Source organism: Oryctolagus cuniculus, chromosome X (assembly GCF_964237555.1).
Source record: "Oryctolagus cuniculus chromosome X, mOryCun1.1, whole genome shotgun sequence".
NCBI lineage: Eukaryota > Metazoa > Chordata > Mammalia > Lagomorpha > Leporidae > Oryctolagus > Oryctolagus cuniculus.
Window position 1 is genome coordinate 30380173 of NC_091453.1, and position 8209 is coordinate 30388381.

Consider the following 8209-nt stretch of genomic DNA (forward strand, 5'->3'; position numbering starts at 1 on the left):
TCAGCAAGGAAACAACAGATTTAATCGACACTACAGACCAAATGGACCTAACAGGTATCTACAGAACTTTTCATCCCACAGATGCAGAATACACATCCTTCTTACCAGTACATGGAACTTTCTCTAGAAATGACCACATGCTAGGCCATAAAGCAAGTCACAGCAAATTGGGATGAGAGAGGGAGTAGGAGATGGGATGGGAGTTAGGGTGGGAGGGAAGGTATGACGAAAAGAAACACTATATTCCTAAAGTTGTACCTGTGAAATTTGCATTCATTAAACAAAAGCTTTTAAAAAAGACATAGATCTTGCTACTGCAAAGAATGTAAATGAGTACAAGCATTATGGAAAACTGTTCCTCCAAGCATTTAAAATAAAACTGCCATAGGATCCAACAAAAAAAAAAAACTCAAAAAAAATCTAAATCATACTATGTATCGTCTCAAACTGCAATGCAATGAAGCTGGATATCAGCAACTCAGGAATCTCCAGAACATATGCAAACATGTGGAGACTGAACAACATGCTCCTGAATGAACAGTGGGTCATAGAAGAAATCAAAAAATTTCTGGAAACAAATGAAGATGACAATACAACATATCAAAAGTTATGGGAGACACCAAAAGCAGTGTTAAAAGAAAAACAACAAACAAAACCCAAAACTAGTAAGAGAAAAGAAATAATTACAATTAGAGAAGAAAGCAACAAAATTGAAAAAAAAAATACAGAAGATCAGCAAAACGAAGAGCTGGAGTTTTGAAAAAATAAACAAAATTGACACACCATTGGCCCAACTAACCAAAAAAAGGAGAGAGAAGACCCAAATCAATAAAATTAGAGATGAAAAAGGAAATGTAACAACAGACACCACAGAAATAAAAAGAATCATCAGAAATTACTACAAAGAGCCGTATGCCAACAAATTGGGAAACCTAGAAGAAATGGATATATTCCTGGACAATTGATCCATGAAGACACAGAAAACCTAAAAGGATCCACTAACAAGATGGAAATTGAATCAGTAATAAAGACCCTCCCAACAACAACAAAAAACCCAGGATGGGATGCCTTCACTGCTGAATTCTACCAGACATTTACAGAAGAACTAACTCTAACTCTTCTCAAGTTATTCAAAACAATTGAAAGGGAGGGAATCCTCCCAAAATCCTTTCTATGAAGCCAGCATCACCTTAATTCCTAAAGCTGAAAAAGATATATCAGAGAAAGAGAACTACAGAGCAATTTACCTGATGAACATAGATGTAAAAATACTCAACAAAATTCTAGCCAATTGAATCCAACAACAATCAGAAAGATCATCTACCCAGACCAAGCGGAAATTATCCCTGGTATGCAAGGATGGCTCAACATTCACAAATCAATCAACGTGATACATAATTTTAACAAACTGAAGAACAAAAATCATATGATTGCAGCCGGCACTGTGGCATAGCAGATAAAGCCGACATCTGCAGTGCAGGCATCCCATATTGTAGCCAGTTCAAGTCCTGGCTGCTCTACTTCCAATCCAGCTCTCTGCTAATGACCTGGGAAAACAGTAGAATATGGTCCAAGCCCTTAGGACCATACACCTGCGTGGGAGACCCAGAAGAAGCTCTTGGTTCCTGGCTTCAGATCAGCATAGCTCCAGCTGTTGTGGCCATCTGGGGAGTGAACCAGCAGGAAGATCTCTCTCTCTCTCTCTCACTGCTTCTGCCTCTTTGTAACTTTGCCTTTCAAATAAATCTTTAAAAAAAAACCATATGATTATCTCAATAGATGCAGAAAAAGCTTTTGATAAATTACAATATCCATACATGATGAAAACTCTTGAGCAAATTGAGTGTAGAAGGAAAATTCAACACAATAAAGGCAATTTATGACAAACCCAAGGCCAGCGTCCTATTGAATGAGGAAAAGTAGGAAGCATTCCCAATTGAGATCCGGAACCAGACAAGAATGTCCACTCTTACCACTACTATTTAATATAGTCCTGGAAGTTTTAGCCAGAGCCTCTAGGCAAGAAAAAGAAATCAAAGGGATACAAACTGGGAAAGAGGAAGCAAACTATCCCTATTTGCAAATGACATGATTCTATACACAGAGGATCCAAAATATTCCAAGAGACTATTGGAACTCATAGAAGAGTTTGGTAAAGTAGCACGATATAAAATCAACACAAAAAAATCAACAGCATTTGTATACACAGACAATACCAAGGATGAGAATGAACTTCTAAGATCAATCCCATTCACAATAGCTACAAAAAAATAAAATACCTTGGAATAAATTTAACCAAGGATGTTAAAGATCTCTACAATGAGAATTACAAAACATTAAAGAAATACAAGAAGACACAAATAAATGGACAAATCTTCCATGTTCATGGGTCGGAAGAATCAATATTATCAAAATGTCCAAACTACAGAAAGCAATTTACAGAGTCATTGCAATACCAATCAAAATACCAAAGACATTCTTCTCAGATCTGGAAAAAATGGGGCTGAAATTCATAAGGAAACACAGGAGACCTCGAATACCTAAAGCAATCTTATACAACAAAAACAAAGCTGGAGGCATCACAATACCAGATTTCAAGACATACTACAAGGCAGTTATAATCAAAATAACCTGGTACTGGAACAAAAACAGATGGATAGAGCAATGGAACAGAACAGAAATGCCAGAAACCAATCCAAGCATCTACAACCAACTTATATTTGACCAAGGAGCTAAAACCAATCCCTGGAGCAAGGACAGTCTCTTCAACAAATGGTGCTGGGAAAATTGGATTTCCACATGCATTAGTATGAAGCAAGATAACTACCTTACACCTTACACAAAAATCCACTCAACATGGATTAAAGATCTATATCTACGACCCAACACCATCAAATTATTAGAGAACATCAGAGAAACCCTGCAAGATATTGGCACAGGCAAATACTTCTTGGAAAAGACTCCAGAGGCACAGGCAATCAAAGTGAAAATTAACAAATAGGATTACATCAAATTGAGAAGTTTCTGTACTGCAAAAGAAACACTCAGGAAAATGAAGAGGCAACTGACAGGATGGGAGAAATGATTTGCAAACTATGCAACTGATAAAGGATTAATAACCAGAATCTACAAAGAGATCAAGAAACTCCACAGCAATAAAACAAACCACCCAATTAAGAAATGGGCAAAGGATGTAAATAGACATTTTACAAAAGAGGAAATCCAGGGGCTGGTGCTGTGGCATTGTGGGTAAAGCCACCGCCTGCAGTGCTGGCATCCATATGGGTGTCATTTCGAGTCCAGGCTGCTCCACTCCTGATCCAGCTCTCTGCTATGGCCTGGGAAAGCAGTACAAGATGGCCCAATTCCTTGGGCCCCTGCACCCATGTGAAAGACCTGGAAGGAGCTCCTGGCTCCTGGCTTCGGATCAGCACAGCTCTGGCCATTGCAGCCAACTGGGGAGTGAACCAGCAGATGGAAGACCTCTCTCTCTTCCTCTCTCCTTCTCTCTGTGTATCTCTTTCGAATAAATCTTTCAAAAAAAAAGAGGAAATCCAAATGGCCAACAGACACATGAAAAAATGCTCAGGATCACTAGCCATCAGGTAAATGCATATCAAAACCACAATGAGATTTCACCTTACCCATTAGAATGGCTTTCAAACAGAAATCAACAAACAACAAATGCTGGAGATGATGTGGGGAAAAATGTACCCTAATCTACTGTTGGTGGGAAGGTAAACTGGTAAAGTCACTATGGAAGACAGTTTGGAGATACCTCAGAAATCTGTATATAGACCTACCATATGACCCTGCCATCCCACTCCTGGGAATTTACCCAAGAGAAATGAAATCAGCATATCAAAGTTATCTGCACACCCCATGTTTATTGCAGCTCATTCACAATAGCCAAGACATGGAATAAACCTAAAAGCCTGTCAACCAAAGACTGGATAAAGAAATTAAGGGGTATGTATACTATGGAATACTACACAGCAGTAAAAAAGAATGAAATCTGGTCATTTGCAACAGAATGAATGAATCTGGACAATATCATACTTAGTGAAATAAACCAGTCCCAAAGGGACAAATTACCATATGTTCTCCGTGATCTAGGATAACTAATAGGTGATATCTGTAGAAGTGAAATTGACACTTTGAGTAGCAATGAGTTGAATAGCCCTTGTCTCAACTGTTGAGGAAGAGTTTTTTTTTCTTAATATTTGTTGAACTTTTTACTTAACATAATATGTATATAAAGTCAATTGAAATTGATCTCAGTAAAAAGAGTGGGAATAAGAGAGGGAGGAGGAAGTTTGGAACTGTAAAGCTGTATAGTTCTGCATATATTCCAATGAACTTACTTCTAAGGGTACAGTTTAAAAACCTGTCATGGGACCTCAAACCCCATTAAGCTGGGTGGTAAAAATGCCATGTCATGTGCTAAAGTGATCGTATTGTTAAATGTTAACAATGTGTTAAAGTGAACATATAGATAGGATTAAGTGTTAAAGGGATCATATAAATAGGATCAAGTGTCTGATAATAATAACAGAATTAAAAAGGAGAGAATGTTCCAACATGGGAACAGTCCACACAGCAGACTCTTAGAATGACAATCGCTTTAAGTAGCACTCTAACCTCAGAATCAGTCCTTAAGGCATCCTGGTCTGGCTGAAAAGCCCATGATAGCATTCCAAGCATGGAATGCCAAGACATTGTGGCAAAAAATGTCCTACATGAAGGATCTCTGTGAGACACCAGTGGAAAGAAGTGGCCATCAAAGAAGGATGTACTTTTCCCTAAAGGGAAAAGAGACCTTCCACTTTGCTTATGGCCCTACCTAAGTTCTGAGGGAGTTTGTGGTTTCAAAAGGCTTCCATAGCCTAGGCAGCTCATGTCAAGAGCCTCGGGTGGTCATTGATAACATACATAAGAGTGTTATTGTTAAATTAACAACAGGAGTCACTGTGCACTAACTTCCCATGTAGGAACTCTGTCCTTAATGAGTTGTCTTATGAGAGTTAACTATAAAACTTTTTCTCAAACAGTTGTGTGTGTTTGTTGAATCTTTATTTAGTATAGAGTTAGTCTTCTGTGTACAAAGTTAACTGAAAATGACTCTTTAGAATGGGACTGGGAATAGGAGAGGGAGGAGGAGGAGGAGGGGTGAGAGTGTGGGTTGGAGGGCAGGTATGGTGGGAAGTATAACTATTCCTAAAGTTGTACTTATCAAACTTGTATTCATTAAATAAAAGGTTTCTTTTCAGAAAAAATAATTGCATAGAATTCTATCATTTGAATTTACCATTAAAATAATAATTTAACAAAAATTAGGAGGGAAGAGATGCTTTATTGCCTTTATCTTTTTTAAAAATTTATTTATTTGGAAGGTAGTTACAGAGAGGCAGAGGAAGAGGTCTTCCATCCACTGGTTCACTCCCCAAGCAGCCACAACAGCTGGAGCTGGGCCTATCCAAAGCCAGGAGCGAGGATCCGGAGCTTCTTTCAGGTCTCCCATGCAGATGCAGGGGCCCAACCACTTGGGCCATCTTCTACTGCTTTCCCAGGCCACAGCAGAGAGCTGGATCAGAAGTGGAGCAGCCGAGACATGAAATGGTGCACATATGGGATGCTGGTACTAGCAGGCAGCAGCTTTACCCAGTACACCACAGCACCAGCCCCTACTGCCTTTAACTCATTGGATATAATTAGAAGATATTAACTAACATTGGCAAATGAAGACAGAAAAATTAAAGTATAATATTTAAAGTAATAAAGGCAACCTTCATGGTGATTTCTTTTTCTATAATTAACATATTTCATTTGTATTGTATTTGAAATAAGAAAGCACTATAAAAAATAATCCATTTATGTGTAGAGGGGTGGAGAGGACTGTAGCAATAAAAAAATAACATGTCAAAATGTCCCTATATATCTTCCAAAACCCAGCCACAAGATAGCTATAGTTCATATAATGAATAAATCTTGGGAACAATCTTTCTGGCTGCAAACATAAAAATCCTCATTTTAGACAAAGGTAAGCTATATAGGCTTTTCACAGCAACCAGGTCTCACCAACTCATTTCTGATGGAGTCTCTGACTTATTGGGCTGCTATATAGAGAAGAAACACAGTTTACTAGGTTGACATTAAATTTAGCACTGTAATATGCTTTTCACATGCTTCTGTACTCATTCACATGAACTGAACATCTACTGTGGGCAAAGCCATAAACTACATGCTTTATGTGTTTAAGATTGCTTAACATGTAGACTACCTGAAGTAATGTCCAATGCAGTGGGAGAAAACTGCAAGAACAGGAGGCAGAACAAGTAGTACTACTAGGAATGGCAGAATTAGCGAGAGCACTGGTAAGATCTCACATTTGCACACAAGTATTTTCAAACACTGCAACAGATACTTACAAATGTATACATAAAAATGAAGCACAAATGCCTAGTACACTGCCTGGTTCACAGTAAAACCTGAATGAATGTGAGGCACGAGGCATCATTAAGAAAGATTATTTTATTTATTTGAAGGACAGAGTTACAGAGAGAGGGAGAAAGAGAAAGAGCGAGAGCGAGAGTGAGAGCAAGAGAGGTCTTCCATCTTCTGGTTACTCCCAATATGCTGCGATAGCTAGGGCTAGGTCAGGCCAAAGCCAGGAGTCAGGAGCTTCTTCCAGGTCTCCCAGGTGGATGCAAGGACCCAAGGACTTAGGCCATCCTTCCCTGCTTTCCCAGGCACATTAGCAGGGAGCAGGATTGTAAGTAGAGTAGCCAGAACTCAAACTGGCACCAATATGGGATGCTAGCACTATAGACCAGGATTTTAACCTGCTGAGTAACAGTGTCAGCCCAAGGCATCATTCTTCAGATCTTACTTGGTTAATCCTTTTATTAGGGTATAAGATGAAATAATTCACATGACTAATATATGACTTTGTTGAAAAGTAGCAAATTCTTGGGCTTCCAGTTATTTACTGATCAATTCCTTGGATCAGAGAGCTCATTTGATACCTTTTGTGGTTAGTTCTGATAATATTTTAGATCTATGTTTAACCCTAAGAGAAAATATCACCTGAAAGATACCATAGTGACTAACAGGAAAATGGTTTACTGCTGTTAACAGCAAACAGGGACTGGTGCTGTGGCATAGCGGGTAAAGCTGCCACCTGCAGTGCCAGCATCTCATATGGGCACCAGTTTGAGTCCCGGCTGTTCCTCTTCCAATCCAGCTCTCTGCTATGGCCTGGGAAAACAGCAGAAGATGACCCAAGTCCTTGGGCCCTTGCACCCACGAGGGAGACCTGGAAGAAGCTCCTGGCTTCTAACTTGGATCAGCGCAGCTCCAGCCATTGCGGCCAATTGGGGAATGAACCAGCAGATGGAAGACCTCTCTCTCTCTCTCTCTGCCTCTCCTCCTCTCTCTGTGTAACTCTTTCAAATAAATAAATCTAAAAAAAAAAAAAAAAAAAGTAAAGCTATAGTGTGCTCATTTCTTTCTTGCCAAATTAACACATTCTGATGCTGTGATCATGTTCTACTAAAGAAGGTTCTGGATCAAATGATTCGGCAGATGAATTCATTTCTTGTGAGATGTACAACGCAGCCAAGGTTCTTGCTATGCTCCCACTGTCGTGCTCTAATCCCACTGGCTAGAGAACTGATTGATTATTTGCCTTGGCAAGAGAGAAATTCTGTTTGGACACTCTCTTTAAGTTTGATGATACATTATTCACTGAGTGCTTGAGAAAAATGTAAAAAGGAAAAAACAGTCAAAATCCAATTTGAGTAGATTCCATTTGCAATAGCTAGAACAGTCTTTTTTTAAGATTTATTTACTTATTTGAAAGGTAGAGCTACAAAGAGAGAGAGAGAGAGAGCAAGCAAGTGAAAAGGCTTCCATCTGCTGGCTCACTCCCCAAATGGCCGCAATGGCCAGGGCTAGGGCAGGCCAAAGCCAGGAGCCAGGAGCTTCTTCTGGGTCTCCCATGCAGGTGCAGGGGCCCAAGCACTTGGGCCATCTTCTACTGCCTTCCCAGGCCATAAGGAGAGCTGGATTGGAAGAGGAGCAGCTCAGACATGAATCAGCACTGCAGGCAGAGGCTTAGCCTACTATGCCACACTGCCAGCCCCAAGTCTGTTTTTCAAATAAAACTTTTTATTGACTTAAGGCTAAAACAAATGAGTGACTATTCTTG